This window comes from Lissotriton helveticus, chromosome 6 (assembly GCF_964261635.1).
Source record: "Lissotriton helveticus chromosome 6, aLisHel1.1, whole genome shotgun sequence".
Classification (NCBI taxonomy): domain Eukaryota; kingdom Metazoa; phylum Chordata; class Amphibia; order Caudata; family Salamandridae; genus Lissotriton; species Lissotriton helveticus.
The window spans coordinates 518,238,375-518,254,886 of record NC_136067.1 but is presented as its reverse complement, the minus strand read 5'-3'; the positions used below and the strand labels follow the sequence as shown (position 1 = coordinate 518,254,886).

Sequence of the window (16,512 nt, the reverse complement as noted above, 5' to 3'; positions counted from 1 at the left end):
TGAATACCATTTTTTAATATTGTCCATGTAAACTTATCTTTAACTCCTAGGGAATACGAGTTTGTGTAAAACATATGCTATGTTGTACTCCACAAAACACAAATCTACATGTAGAGACGTCTTGTGATAAAGGGCACATTTTTTTCACTCTATCAATTCATCTATCCTTGGAAATCTGACTCCTTTATCTTTGTCAGTTTTCTATTCTGAGGTTACAATATGTTTCTACTGGAAGCACACTTTCCCAGAAGGAAACTGCCCTGCAGTACTATTGTTAAAATGTCATGTTGCCAGCCTCTCTTTAGTGGGAATTTTAGGTTTAGGTGTATGTGATCTTATAATAGCCAAAAGCTTTGGATTTTTCCAAATTCTAATTTCCCTCTTGAAATAATGAATTTGTGAACAATATTAATGTAAATTCATATCAACAGTAAATCAAGTCAGTCAGTCAAGTAAAGCAATATTCAAGGATATGTTGACTGTGACAGATGTGGAGTACTTACATGGGCAAGAATTGGTCTGTACACGTGACACAGACTTACCTCTCCTCTATTATATGTTCTTTCTTATTTTTTAAGCCGAAATATTTGATTAAAGCCTGGTCAATGGCAAAGGATTTATATTTTTTCCTCTAGTTTTAAACAAATTGAAACAGTTTTTATTTTTCCCTAAATCTAAAACACGAATGCACCTATTTTTAGCCAGTCAAGATTCCCATTACCGTGTCATCAGTGCAACCCACGCAGAGATTATCACATTCTGGATGTCTGAATACAGCATTCTATAATTTGGAGGCGTAGAGGCAACTTCTGTAGACCCTGCAGAGAGCCACATTGAATGTCGCATGCACCATTCTTTAAAAATGTCAAACTGTTTAATATGGACCTATTTCAGTGAAATATGGATATCATCCTGTAGATGGTGAACTATAAGGCAATTCAATAGCAATGCATAATTTACTTTGTCTGCGGAATCACTTCATTCTTGTGGCTGTGACAATGTCTGAGCAAAGCCTATAGCAAAAGGCTGTGTGTGTCAAGGCAGTTTATACATATGTATCCACATCTTTATTAAATGAATCCCCCTCTTGCTAGCCTAATCCTTGACAAATGTAGTTGCCTGGATTGTGTAATTGTCCCGATTTGCTCTTTGCCAGAACTTAAGGTTTCCCATATTTGGTTATTTTTTCTTCTCCTGCATATTCTCTCTCTGCTGTCCTGTTTATTTGCTGCTCCTTTCCTTTTAAAATGTTGTTTACTGTGCCTTTCATAGATTGATGTTTACTAACCTTCAATAAAATATTAGCATTCTACAATCTTTCCAGTTCTTCCTGATTGTATCTACTATTTCTTTTTGAAGGACCCTTATTGTACGGGGCACTGTATCTTACATATTATAAGATCTAGTTGACAGCATCCATTTCAAAATGATTTAAAATCAGTCCGAGAGAATTTTACTATCACTAAGATTTTACCATTTCGCCCAGAGGTCAACAATATGCTAAGTTAGATCTGATTTTGCTTTAATGCTTTATTTATCCAAAAAAGGTATTAAAATAGAAACACCTAAAGGGACTTTCACGCACAAATGGAGCTAATAGGAAGCCTGCAACAGATGTTTTTTTATTGTACAACCATGTAAAGAGCTATATAGCCAGCATATGCAAATGTTCCCTCATCAGGGTAATCTGAAAGCTGTGGCAAACTATCCTTTAAACGAAACAGCTTCCTGTGACCTCAGTTTTCACCTGAAAAATATTTTCAACGCAGCTGCTGCTAGATGGGTCTCTCAACCTCTACCTCTTGCCCAGTTGCTTTTAGCAACAAGTTCGTCTGCTAGACTCAATGTTTCTTCAGTTATAAGACTTTTTCATATTGACATTTCCTGGTTTCTGTAATCGGGGGTCAACTGGACCTCACAGAACACACTGTTCTGTGGCAGCATTTTATGTTTTCGATACTCTTGAGACAATGAAATCCTTTTTGTAAAGCACTCTGTCACTCCTAGGAGCAGCTTCGTGCAAAATGACTTACCTTAAATATCTTAAATAAAATCCACCCAAAATCCTTCTCCATGTTCCTAATAATACTCCAATGCTTCACATGAGTTTGTGAACCAATCACACAGAAGTCAGAAAATTTCATGGGCTTTTTAGCCATTAGTGTGCACAATTCCCCTATATACAATGTCCAGTACTTTCCATCTCACACTGCATTGTGTTTTGAACTTCTCATTGTTTCAGTGAGCACTATGCTCCCCTTCATAACAGGAAAGAGACTGCTCTCTACTATGGAACTCTCTATGGCACACGTGTGACCGCTAACATTTATTCGTCCCTTTGACAGCCATCCAAATCTGAGCAGTTGTTTCAGAGAGTTGGGAATGAGTAAAAGACGGTCAACGGGTGATGGTGGGACTCCGGGTCCTGTGGTCCTTAGCAGTCTTCACATTACCAGCACCTCCCCATCCACCGCAGGTCCCCTTGGACAAAAGGTTTGCCTCTTTTACTGCTGCTTTGTCAGAAACTAGCCTGAGCCCCACATGGAACACAACGCGAGGCATGAGGTGTAGGGTATACAGGGATGCGTGATGACTTATTTCACACCCATCAGCATCTTCCAGTTCTCTCATTCAGTTTATGATTCCCAACAGTTGATAATGTGAGAACGTCTAAGTCCTACGCGCACTAGAGTTTCAGGGGTGAGTAACATTTTACTACATAAAAACGAACTCTCAATGTCTCACTGCACATAATAACACTGCAGGTTTCTTTCCATCCTTTGTCGTGACCATCACTGTACTTTTGTTGCCTGTTGTAGCTTCTCTTCATTACGCTTGTTTCATGCTCTTCTTTTCATTTGTGGTCTGTCTTGTGTCTTTGCTGTCTTTTCTTTCTGTCTGTTACATTCATTAGCCCAGGGAGCGGGATTTTTTGAAGACCTTGCGGTTGGTGAGTTCATCTGAAGCATGCGAAAGTGAACAGCATGAGGCTGAGGCGGATGTGGATAAGGGGGTAGGTGTGGCGCCCCCATAACAATACTAACAGTGTCTGACGTTTGTAGTGAGTGCTGCGTTTTCATTAATCTTTTAGTTTGTGGACTTCTTGCTGTGAGTTGGAAGGAGCATAGAAAGCCTTGCATAATAACAAATCATTATCTTCATAACAAGTGTCGAGTGATACACTCAGGGCCACAGTATATAAGGGTTACTACTAGAGTATCAGTTTGTTCACACATCAGAATATCGACTACTGCTATATCGCCAAGGTAAGTATATATATATATATATATATATATATATATATATATATATATATATATATATATATATATATATATGGCTAAGTATATAGATTCACTCTTCTTAACACAACATCTATGTAGTCCACATATACTTAAGTGCATATATATACATTTCTAAAGTTTGTATAGTTTAGGTTGGTTTGTATATAGAAAGAACTACAGACCATACAGAACGCCGCAGCCAGACTCGTCCTGGGCCTCCCTAGATGAACCCGCATTGCCCCCTACCTCAGTGAACTCCAATGACTCCCTGTACAGAAAAGATGCCAGTTCAAGCCCCTGATATGTGTTTACAAGTCCCTTACACAACTGCGAACCTGCCTTCCTGAACCAAAGCCTGACCTTCCTTCAGCCCACTGGACCCCTCCACTCTGCATCCCTTTCTCTAACCCTCACCTCCCACATCTGACGTACCAGATGCGGAGGTTGCTCCTTCTCCTACATGGCAGTGAACGCATGGATTGAGGTACCCTTTCATCCACGGACCTCCCCATCTCTTGCAGAGTTCTGAAAGTCCCTGAAGACCTGGCTATGCCGCCTAATCAACTGCACCCTGCCAGCACCTAGATAACCTCATGGGTGAAAGAAGTGCTCCACAAATCTACAGATTGGTTGATTTATGGCATGCTTCATTTTTAGAAGATGGTTCCTAATCCTCTAAGGATAGATTACATCTTTTGCGTTTGTGTTCATAAATAAAGAAACTCTTCATGAAGGTGTGAAAGTTTTGCCTCAGAGGGTTCCGCAGCTGTGCATTTCTCTTTTCAGTAGTTAGATCCCGTTGAACAATGGGGTTGATTGTTATTACCTGAAGCGGTGTATGAGAGCTGTCAGAAAAATGAGACCTGTAATAAAGCGGCACGAAGCAGGGACTTCAGGACAGTCTTAGGAAGGGAGGTGTGAGGTGTGAGGTTTCTCTCACATTTTATTTTCTCAGAGTACTTTAAGAACCATTCTTTGTGTTTTTTTCCGACTCACATAATACTTTAGACTAGAGTTAATAAACCCTTTGTGTTATAAACCGGAGTAGCTTGGTTGCTGTTTTTTATTACACCACTAGAGGATGCTGCTGAGCTGTGTGTTGACTGCACATAGCACATTTGAAGTGGATTTTGTGAGAAAAGGAACTAAGAATATTTGACTATGACTATATTTTATACTGATATTCAATATTAAGAAGGTATGCTCAATATTTCAATGTCTCATGCTATTGCATGCGGGTGTTCCCAGACATGCCCTGATTGCACGTGGGTGTTTTTTAAAAAGGCATGTCTGCTCCTGGTGAAACATGTATAATAAAAGTAGAAACGGGCTTCCATTTGCCACTTTGTTATGCAGCGACTCATATTCCAACTAAAAGAAGACAACTAAGACATATGAATGTAAGCCAGAAATGTGTGAACTTTACTGTTCTGTGTCCGAGTGTAGTGAAACAATTGAAAAGTCATACAAAGTTATTTTTTTTTAATTTCAAAGAGTTTTATTGGGTTTTATAAAGACAGATCAAAGGAGATAATGCTACGATAGTATAGCAGGGTACATAATAATCAAGTTACATATGCTGGATCATGTGATGACCTGGGCACTCTACAAAAAAAGAAAATAACTCACTAAAATGAAAGAGCAACATCCAGGGCACAATAAGGGAAAAGTAAAGAAGTTGAAAGAAATTAAAGAGCGGTTCATTGAGGGACCCACCACCGTCCAGGCACAGTGAGCTATTATATCAGCCAAGTCGGGAGACAGTTGTGCTAGGGAGGTAACACAGATCACAGGTGACAGTACAGCATAATGAATCCATATGCATACATAGTTTAGCATACATTTGACAGGCAGAGTTGGAAAGCATATCTTTTTTTTTGGGGGGGGGGGGGACCTACTGTCCTTGCCCGAGTGAAAACTCCCACCCGAGACCGAGTAAGGAGACTGTCTACGACCCATGAAGGATTATGGCGGTTTTGTCCTGGCAAAGTAGCTGTCAAGCGACTCCCAGATGATTGTTATCTTGTGGTTTCCAGGGGTAGTTCTGGAGAGTGATATATCAAAACTGTCATAATTTTATTTTCAAATTATCATCCATCTGCGGGTATAGGTTAGCACAATGCTAGGGTAAACAGGAATAAGGTTCCCTAGGTAGTACACGCCTTTAAGGCAACGTCTGTGCTATAGCTGACAGGCCGGTGGGTTTTGTCTGTTGTTTGTTTCCATCTTTGCATAGCTGTATGTTGACCACAGGACCTGGCCTCACTCTTCCCGTGCCCAACAGTTGTTTGTAGCACTTTTGCACCTGATGCATGTTAATGTGGTTTAGAAGGAACAAGAAGCTCACTTTAAGGAATGTACATTTTTACAAAAATACTCAGGAAGAGAGGCTGGAGATCAAAACGGGACAGAGACTAGTCTTGGTACGAAAAAACTACCGTAGATTGGGGGTCTGTAGGGATGTTTATAGACCACTCAGTGTGCGTTCCCCAAATTAAGCACAACACAAAATTGCACAACTGTGGTCACGGTCATATGTATACAACAAAAGTGCTAGGTTACCTCTCTCATAACCAATGTGAAGCTACAAACCTGACTGGGGGAGACATCCCTTAAGGATAAGAACCCTCACTCACCCGAGGGTGACATGCTTCATCATATGGGTCCTCCTTACCAGTGTAGAAAACCTAGTCAACACTGGGAGCTGCTACTCCAGAGTTTAAAGGAGGAGCTCAGAGATGTTTTTTGGACAATGGGATGGTAATCCCATATGTGAGTAAAGGTGTAGTAAGGTTGGCAGCGCTGTGTGAAGGAAAGGTAAGTGAATATTAAAACTATCTAAGTGGATACACTAAAATACTTTATTAATGTGTTCCGCTTGACAGGGTTAAAAAGTAACAGCACAGTGGTATAGAGGTAGAACCACTGTCACTAGATGGTCAACATGTTTCAACCTATTGATCCAAAGGTATCATCGGCTTTCTTCAGGACCAGATGGAAAAATTCATGTGATACTGCTGCTGCAATTGTATGTGAAAACAGATAAAGTGAATTTATATACTTCACCGGTATTCCTGTCTTTATTAGTTGATCAGGTCATACCCAGGTATCTGCAAGGTAAGTAGCAAAGCAAAGAGACAAGAGAAAAACATATACACATTTGTTTAGATTACATATGTTGCATGAATGATATGTCATTGATTTAATGGTGTACAGTATGTTTACACTCATTAGGACTTACCCTCACTAGTAGGAAAATCCTGCCTCACCTCTACCTGGCTGGCTGCTCTGGGAGGAGGCCCCGCGCTATGGGGAGGAAAAATATAGATATTTATATATCTATATGTTTGTTGCAAGAACTAAGGTGTCTAGGCTAGTACACCATACAACTTCCAAATCTAGGCTCAACAAAAAGAAAAGGTATTCAAAGCACTCAAAAGAGGTACTATAGGCACTGACCCATATTGTGTATGTAATGAAAGAGATAATGAAGGGGAATTCAATTGTAAGTTTAAAGGCTAACTAGATTCTGAGCAGCTTGAAATACTAAAGAAGTAGAAGCCTTTCCTGGAACTCCAATAATACCCCTAGGTACTAGTAACACGAATTTAGTGCTCCAGAAGTCTTACCTGTCCGTCGGTACCTCGTTGCTCAGGTAGAGCTAGCCCCGGGAGGTACCGAACGGCAGGAAGACTCTCTGCTTAAATAGCATGTTTGTAATTGCCCACAGCTGTAGAGACGGGGTCCTGCCCTCTCAAAGGCGTCTAATCATAACGCCTGAATGCGGAATGAGCATGCGCCGGGAACAAGTGTACGAGTCCTGCGCATGCGCGTAGACAGGAACCAGAGTCACATCTCTAATAGTTATTGCGCATGCGTCAAGGAACGCTAGTAGACCAGCGTGTATGCGCTCTATGTCTCGAACGCGAGTGTAATGCGTTCGGAAACAGTGCTTGTGACTGGACCGGGCTGCGGGTTTGTTAGGCCCAACACAAAAGGCCGGTAATAGAAAAAGACCGGTAGTAGAAAAAAGACATAGCAGGGAGAACTAGCAGAGTCCCTAGTGGGAAAGGGATGTTGTATTATAAACACCGGATGGAAAATGCAATAGGTGCCATAACTGTCTTAAAGAGCTAACCAAGGATCTATGTCCTCCTTGATAATCAGAGGTGTTGTTGTGGAAACCTAACAGATACAGTGCAGTGGTAAACACTCCTGCTTTATAATGCTGTGATGTATGTGCCAATACAGAGTCCAGTGTAGCTAGAGACTAATAGGGTAGTCATTACTCCTTAGGAATCTGCAGCATTAATTTAGATGTGTGCTACATTGCATACGGAACAGTTATTAACAGGTTCTCAGGGGAGTGACATATATATATATATATATATATATATATATATATATATATATATATATATAGTGTATGCTCTCTATGTTGTCAAAGAGTGGTGTCCCTTACTCACTGGTTGAGATGGGTTATTCTCAATTAAAGTGATGGAAGCCTAGAGTAGCCAGACTGTCACGTTCTTATAGAGCCACCCATGGTATGTCATCATTCAGACCTGAGGTATCTGTTTTTAACTTGTACACCCACTTTTGCTCTCTACTCAGTAAGAATTTAGTAGAGTCTGTCAAATGGGGGGTATCCAAGGCTTTTCCAAAACCACCCAGTGTAAATCAATATCCTGATGTCCTTTATCAAGGAAATGATTAGTCAGTTTGGTTGAGCGTTTGCCGCATCTAATAGTACTCTTGTGCTCTTGGATGCGGATCTTGACCCTTCTAGTGGTCGTACCCACATATCTGAGTGAGCATGGGCACCAAACCAGGTAAATTAGATGATCACTGTTACAATTCGTGTGTTTTTGTATTTTCCAAGGTCTGGATGTACCTATGTCAATCTCTAATGTTTTTTCTGTCTGTGGACACACAGAACAGGAACCACGTGTGAATGATGACATACCATGGGTGGCTCTATAAGAACGTGACAGTCTGGCTACTCTAGGCTTCCATCACTTTAACTGAGAAGAACCCATCTCAACCAGTGAGTAAGGGACACCACTCTTTGAAAACATAGAGAGCATACACTATATATATATATATATATATATATATATATATGTCACTCCCCTGAGAACCTGTTAATAACTGTTCCGTATGCAATGTAGCACACATCTAAATTAATGCTGCAGATTCCTAAGGAGTAATGACTACCCTATTAGTCTCTAGCTACACTGGACTCTGTATTGGCACATACATCACAGCATTATAAAGCAGGAGTGTTTACCACTGCACTGTATCTGTTAGGTTTCCACAACAACACCTCTGATTATCAAGGAGGACATAGATCCTTGGTTAGCTCTTTAAGACAGTTATGGCACCTATTGCATTTTCCATCCGGTGTTTATAATACAACATCCCTTCCCCACTAGGGACTCTGCTAGTTCTCCCTGCTATGTCTTTTTTCTACTACCGGTCTTTTTCTATTACCGGCCTTTTGTGTTGGGCCTAACAAACCCGCAGCCCGGTCCAGTCACAAACACTGTTTCCGAACGCATTACACTCGCGTTCGAGACATAGAACGCATACACGCTGGTCTACTAGCGTTCCTTGACGCATGCGCAATAACTATTAGAGATGTGACTCTGGTTCCTGTCTACGCGTATGCGCAGGACTCGTACACTTGTTCCCGGCGCATGCTCATTCCGCATTCAGGCGTTATGATTAGACGCCTTTGAGAGGGCAGGACCCCGTCTCTACAGCTGCGGGCAATTACAAACATGCTATTTAAGCAGAGAGTCTTCCTGCCGTTCGGTACCTCCCGGGGCTAGCTCTACCTGAGCAACGAGGTACCGACGGACAGGTAAGACTTCTGGAGCACTAAATTCGTGTTACTAGTACCTAGGGGTATTATTGGAGTTCCAGGAAAGGCTTCTACTTCTTTAGTATTTCAAGCTGCTCAGAATCTAGTTAGCCTTTAAACTTACAATTGAATTCCCCTTCATTATCTCTTTCATTACATACACAATATGGGTCAGTGCCTATAGTACCTCTTTTGAGTGCTTTGAATACCTTTTCTTTTTGTTGAGCCTAGATTTGGAAGTTGTATGGTGTACTAGCCTAGACACCTTAGTTCTTGCAACAAACATATAGATATATAAATATCTATATTTTTCCTCCCCATAGCGCGGGGCCTCCTCCCAGAGCAGCCAGCCAGGTAGAGGTGAGGCAGGATTTTCCTACTAGTGAGGGTAAGTCCTAATGAGTGTAAATATACTGTACACCATTAAATCAATGACATATCATTCATGCAACATATGTAATCTAAACAAATGTGTATATGTTTTTCTCTTGTCTCTCTTTGCTTTGCTACTTACCTTGCAGATACCTGGGTATGACCTGATCAACTAATAAAGACAGGAATACCGGTGAAGTATATAAATTCACTTTATCTGTTTTCACATACAATTGCAGCAGCAGTATCACATGAATTTTTCCATCTGGTCCTGAAGAAAGCCGATGATACCTTTGGATCAATAGGCTGAAACATGTTGACCATCTAGTGACAGTGGTTCTACCTCTATACCACTGTGCTGTTACTTTTTAACCCTGTCAAGCGGAACACATTAATAAAGTATTTTAGTGTATCCACTTAGATAGTTTTAATATTCACTTACCTTTCCTTCACACAGCGCTGCCAACCTTACTACACCTTTACTCACATATGGGATTACCATCCCTTTGTCCAAAAAACATCTCTGAGCTCCTCCTTTAAACTCTGGAGTAGCAGCGCCCAGTGTTGACTAGGTTTTCTACACTGGTAAGGAGGACCCATATGATGAAGCATGTCACCCTCGGGTGAGTGAGGGTTCTTATCCACTAGTCTTGGTACACCTGGAAGAGGTGAGTTTTCTGAAAGAGAGGAGATTAAGTTGTACTCTTAGGTGAGGAGGAGAGTTCTACATGTTGGTCGCAGCACCAGTGAAGAATTGCTTTAGGGCTAGTGTTGTTTTGATTTTCAGGATTTGCTGTTGCCAAGGCTTTGCTCTCCATTGAAGATAGTAGCTTGGCTACACTAGGTGGATTTCTCAAATGTAGAGAATTCCTGGTAAGGTGGCAGATTTTAACTGTGATCCTGAGGTGCATAAGTAGCCAACGGGAAACATCCTTTACATTGAATGCACTTCAACGCATTCCATTACAACCCGGTTGTTACAACAACTGCATTGTTACAACGCTAACTATTACATCGCTAGTCATTTCAACGACTTGCTGTAGGAGGCGCACTGGTGTTGGATTTACAATCGAGCACCTTCCATGCTGTTGCACAAACTGAAGTAGGAATAGTAAATTATACTATTCCTAAATTCAGCGCGCCCCCTACAGCAAGTCGTTGTAACAACTTGCGATGTAGTGGTTTGCGTTGCAGCAATGTAAGGAATGCGTTGTAGCGCATTTGTTGTAAAGACATATATTCGAAGCCACCATGATCTCTCAAAACTAGTGGGCGTTGTTCAAATTTCCTCTTTGACGAGATGAGCCAGGAGGTGGAGTGACAAACTCCTTTAATCTAAGCGAGAGGTGATTGAGGGACGACAGCCAGGAGGGTGCTGCCAAAGTCCAGACAGATTTGAATAAAACATTTCATTGTATTTGGCCTTTAAGGATTTTGATAAAGAGTTTGAGGATGGGTAAATGGTTGTGTGAATGTATTTGAATAGGTAGTGATTTGTTCTTGACTGAAATTTGCTTTTGCAGTCGGGATACTGAGTTTGTATTCCTTACTCATGGCTTTGAGTTTGGCAAAGGCTAATCAGTGACAAGGACCTTCAGAAGGACCATTCTTTCCAGATGTCATCTTGGTATGACGAGGGAGTCTTTGAAGCATCTCAGTTTAAGATGACACTTCCTTTTGAGCCTGACATCCTTGCATCTCTGCCTGTCATGCTTACGTTAAAGAGTGACCTCCTGGCTCGGAGAGTTGGCCCTCTACAATCAAGACTCGCACTTCTGACAAGCCTGTTTTGTGTACCGCACATCCAGGTCATTCGGCTCTCGCCTCACTGCTATTCTAGAGGAGCCGGCCTCTCTATGGCTCCCTGTTGTACCTGCTGCAAAACCTGGTCTCTATACACCTTCCTTACATGAACAGCTCTTCTCACACCGGAGAGGAGCTTCACCTCTCAAGGTTCTCCCTTCGCCAAATGGTTGAAAAGGGAAAGGTATTCAGGGACTCCTATGGAAGAGTATTTAAATTACGTTGAGGATCAGTTTTCCAAAATGTCCCCGCCTGATCCATAGATACTGTTATAGTTTGCCTTGATTCTGCAGAACTCATGGTGAAAAGTGTCACAGTGGTCAGGGATCACACTATTAAAGTGCTTCGAGATCAATTCTTGGGTGACAATGGCATTGCAAACCTTTTCTGGCTACACGTTCTAATTTTGGGACTACAGATATTTTGCTATGGACTGTGATGTTTGTGAATTTGTTGGCAGAGGACTGGCAGCGGATGTCAAAGAAAATGCTACTGAACGACTACCCAGGAAACCTCACCGAAGCCAGTAATGCAGCAGCCTAGCTTGAACTGCTGAGGCTATTTAGAGGGGAAGAAGGCAAACCAGGAAAGGAGTCAGTGTGTGCTGCAGCATGAGCGAGACTTTGATAAAAGGTCCCATTGTCTCCATTGTCAAGAGCCCATGGCTTCCTTCGCTCCTGTCAGCAGCGCTGTGAATGCCGCCTCATATTCTGAGTAGCACTCTTACTCTTAAAGTTCCAGTACAGGAGCTAGGCCCATCAGCTGCGTTGGCTGAGGTGGGGCTTGGAGTTAGAAGTCAAGTTTTGTTCAAGGGCTATAGACAATGTGGGGAGAATGATGACAGGTTGGTGATTGGTGACTGCTGGTTAAATTGGGTTTTTTCCTGGGGTAGTATGATAGTTTGCAACTAGATGGCCAAATATTTTTAAGAAGTGTTTTAGGTCATGCTTAACTGTCTCTGCACTCTTTCGCGATTTGACGGGTACAACGTTGCTGGTTGACGAGCAATTGCAGAGATTTTTAAGTGTGACTTTTAGTGGAAGTTTACAGGATTGTTGTAAGTGAAAATTATGTAGTCCGTGGCTAATCCTTTTTATTAGTCAGTTTGGGTGTTGTTGTTAGAGGTAGATTTGTAGCCTTGGTGACTGTTGTCAGAGATGGCTGTCATTTTATCTATGATGTGTTGACCGTTTGTTAAGATTTGTTTACATCCTGTTTGAAGCAGGCATAGTTTAGAGATGGGCAGATGATTTTGAATACCTTGCAGGAGATTTTGCTGCATTCAGAAGTTTCAAGCAATGGTGTCTCTCTTTGCTGTAAAGATAGCTAGCTAGCTGTGTGCCATTCTGTAGAGGTTATTTTGTTTTGTTTAACAAGTTTGCAGGATTGACTAGGCACATACCGGCTTTTTTGTTTAAATTAAATGTAATGTTGTACTAGCTATTGTCTTTTTTATTTTGGTGATTTTAGTAGTGGAATGACTATGTTTGAAGCTTATAGGCTGGCAGCGAAGAGTTAGCAGTTTACATCTGAAGAGGAATTATATGTGGCAGTGCTCGGATTTTGTTAGAGAATGTGTTTTGTAAAATTGTAGTTTATTTTAGCATGTTTCTTTAGTTTTTTCTGTTGAGGTTTGGAGTGTTTCGATTGTGTGTTTGTTCAAACATAGGCGCATGATGCAGTATAGAGCACTGATTCAAAATGTATTTTGAAAGATATGCTTGTGAGTCTGGCCAAAGTGTGGATTTGGTCTTCGTTGAGTTGATATTTTCCCATTGTTAATGTTTTTCTGTCATTTAGGTTAAATGGTAGTATGAGTTTGGTAGTTTAGTGGTGAGTAGGTTTTTACGGAATGTCAGGTCTGGCATCTATCTATCTATCTATCTATCTATCTATCTATCTATCTATCTATCTATCTATCTATCTATCTATCTATCTATCTATCTATCTATCTATCTATCTATCTATCTATCTATCTACCTGCCTGTCTGTCATATATTTATTTATATTTTAACTACTAATTATAGCCAGTAGGTAGTTACAATTAGGACCAATTTTTCCTATAGACAAAGCATTTTTTGTTTTGCTAATAACTTTGGTGCCATTTGACGAACCTTTCAAAACTAGTGTCTCGGTTACTTTAGCTGCTGTTTGTAAAGTTTGAGGTTATTGGTCAAGCGGGGGCCGAGAAAAAGGTGGGGTCCCAATATGCTTTTTCTCCATGCAATCTCTATGGGGATTTTGCATTTTCTTAACAGAACTACTGCCAAAACTGCTGAACGAAATGAAACCAAATGTGGAAGAAGCTAGATCTTGGTCCAGAAAGCAACCTTTTGTAATTTGGTGTAAATCCGTTCAGTAGTTTGGGAGTTATTAAAGAAAGAAATGTACCGATATCTAGGGACACAAATCCTCTCCCGTTTTTGGGAAATGTTGGCACTGGGGCTGGGTTCTCTGGCCTATAATGGCTCGGGGAGGGTGGTCCAGTGCCCCCCGTCCCTTTAATTAAATAAATCTGCCATGAAGGATGGAGCCCCCAGGGCCTTTTAAGGCTCGGCAGGGGGCCTTTTTGAGCACCTTTCACCCCAAGGGGACAAGCAACTCCCCGCCCGAGCCTTTACCAAGCCTTTGGACTCCATTCCTAGGTCTACCAATATTATTAAAGGTGTAGGGTTTTGAGGACCTTGGAACCCTATTCCTAGGCCACAACAAACATGAAAATGCCACATACACCCTAGTCCCATCCAGGACACCCACAGCGATTACAGGACCTGGGACCGTGTGGAGAGCTCCAGGATCTCCACGGCCCCTGCCGGCTCCCCTGCTGGCTCCCATTCTGAGTGCGGTGAGAGCTGGCTACATTTGTTTGCTCCTGCCTGACAGGAGCCGTTTTTCTCTCTGCTCCCCTCAGGTTGGAGCAAACCTGTCTTCCTTGCCCACAAGAGCGCGGGCAGGGAGTTGATGGTCTCCCTGCCCATGCTCTTGTGGGCAGTGAAGAGCAATGTCTTGAAAGATGTGGTTCCCAGAACCCTGATGTCATCAGGCCCCAGGGGATGGGGCCCACAGACCCTGTTGATGACTCAAGGAGGGGGCCCCACAGCCACTTTTGCACAAAAACATAATTTGGCCCTGGGGATGGGGTTCCTGGGGCCCTTCAATGTGGTGGTGGTGCTCCTAGAAGGGGAAGGGGGACCACTAAGATTTTTTTCAAGTGTCGTGGGGGGCTGCCGCCCACCTAATAACATTCTTTAAAAAATCATAGTACATTTTCTGGGTCATTGTATCCAGGTGAACTTACAGTTGTTTTCAAAGCACTCGGCCCTGGTGCTGTATGCACTTCAGCTGGAGTGCAGGGGCACCTTTTGGTTGGTTCTATGACTGTGCTTTATGATTGAAAAATGTTTAAAAAAATGAGTGAAGGACATATTATTGTTTTATTTAAAAATAAAAACGCGTTATTGAAAATAATTTGTGACAGTCAGTCTTATTAAACATTTCAATGTATGAATTTATAAAAAACACATTTGATTATAGTTATTGGTGACTTTTTAGCAAAGCCAATAGGTCTGCTTTATATGTAGTTATGTGGTGACCCCTTGATAAAGCCAATAGGCCTGCTTTTTATATGTTGGAGTTCTGATTCTTTGATAAAGGTAGTCGGTCTGCCTTACCTAAAATGACATCCTTTATATTATTATTTGGCATAGTCATCCATGCGCAGTGGCGAGGGGTTGGCACAGGGCCAGGCCACAGGCTGTGCATGGCAATGGACAACTTACTTTATGTTAAAACATAGAAATTCATGCCATGAAGTAACTCTAGCTTGCACCCTCACCATTCATTGCTAATTAGCTCGCATAGCACATAGTAGATCACTCATGACTTGTTCAGTGACATCATCGATAACATTAATGCAACAGCTGGAATGACATCATTGATGACACTGTGCATGGCGGGCACGATTTATAGTTACTAAGATAACTATAACTGGTGAATTTCAGTGGTTTTTGTTTGTTTAATATGGTATGTTTAAGCCAACATTTTCACCAAACTATAACATACCTTTCACATTTTTGGGGAATTCCTACTTTTTACTATATAAAGTAAGCTATATTACAATTTATATCTATAATGTCACTTTAGCCTGTGTGTTTTTTCAGTGAACATATAAAAATTTGCAAACCTCACAGCACTGTTGCCAAGTCTCTGCTCTGCTGATTGTTAGGTATTGCTTATAATGGTAGGTTTATTTGTATTTACACAGCACATTGAAACATATGTTGGCTGAGATGGTGTGTCTAGCTCAACATGTTCTAACAAAATTCACGAATTTTTCTCCAATTCAGAGATCAACTTGTACCGCTGGTTTATGTGTAGCCAAGTCTTGTGAAAGTGGGATGGCACATGAAACACGTGCCAGCTGTTAAAATGTGTTTTGTTGAATGGAGTCAGTTCTTTGAAGAATTAATGGTTGATGTTCTAGTTTTTTAGGAAAGGGGTAGTAAACATTTTGAATGCAGCATATCCAATTTAAGATATCACATCAATGATTGAAATTATTTGTGTAACAAAAGATCAGAAATGCCTATAGTTAATTAATTAGGTTTGTGACAGTAGCTTGTGCCACAGCTGGAGACACTCTTCTCCGGCACAAACTCCTGGCTGCGACTCTCCCAGTGACTGTGGCTCTGCCCCATAGACACGCTGCACCCCACTCAAAAGCTGCTCACCCTCCTGACCTCCACCTTCCACATTGACAAGAGAGACTGGCTAAAACATGGGTGCCTTAATCTCCCCTGCTCCGGCAAGCAGCAGCCATCCAGGGGACTGGGGAGACAGCATCCATGAACCCACACAATATGCCCTGACCTGAATTCCCTCCTCCTCCTCTGGGGTGAGCATGAGCAGCGGCACTGGTGGCCATCTGCCGATACCCGGCAGCACCAGGGGAGGGTGACAGGAGGGCTCTCCTTACCTCCGCATGATCATTTCATCCTCTCCTTCCACCACCCCGACTGGGAACAGGACATTTGGGAGAGGCAGCGAGCCCTCGGAGCCAGGTCCATCTCATGTTCCTGCACCTCTGGCCGCGTACAGCGAGTGCCAAGAAGGCAGCATTAGCAGGACCCTAGAGGCACCCACTGGATTTACACCGACAGCGATCCCTTGTCCGGGTAGTCTTCCCGA

The 16,512-nt window shown here is 41.9% G+C and overlaps 1 protein-coding gene across 2 annotated transcripts in view; it reads left to right on the top strand.

The window, feature by feature from the left end:
• DST (dystonin) overlaps nucleotides 1-16,512 on the top strand; it is a 1,569,532-nt gene that overhangs the window by 385,566 nt on the left and 1,167,454 nt on the right. The gene's annotated exons all lie outside the window — the stretch shown is intronic.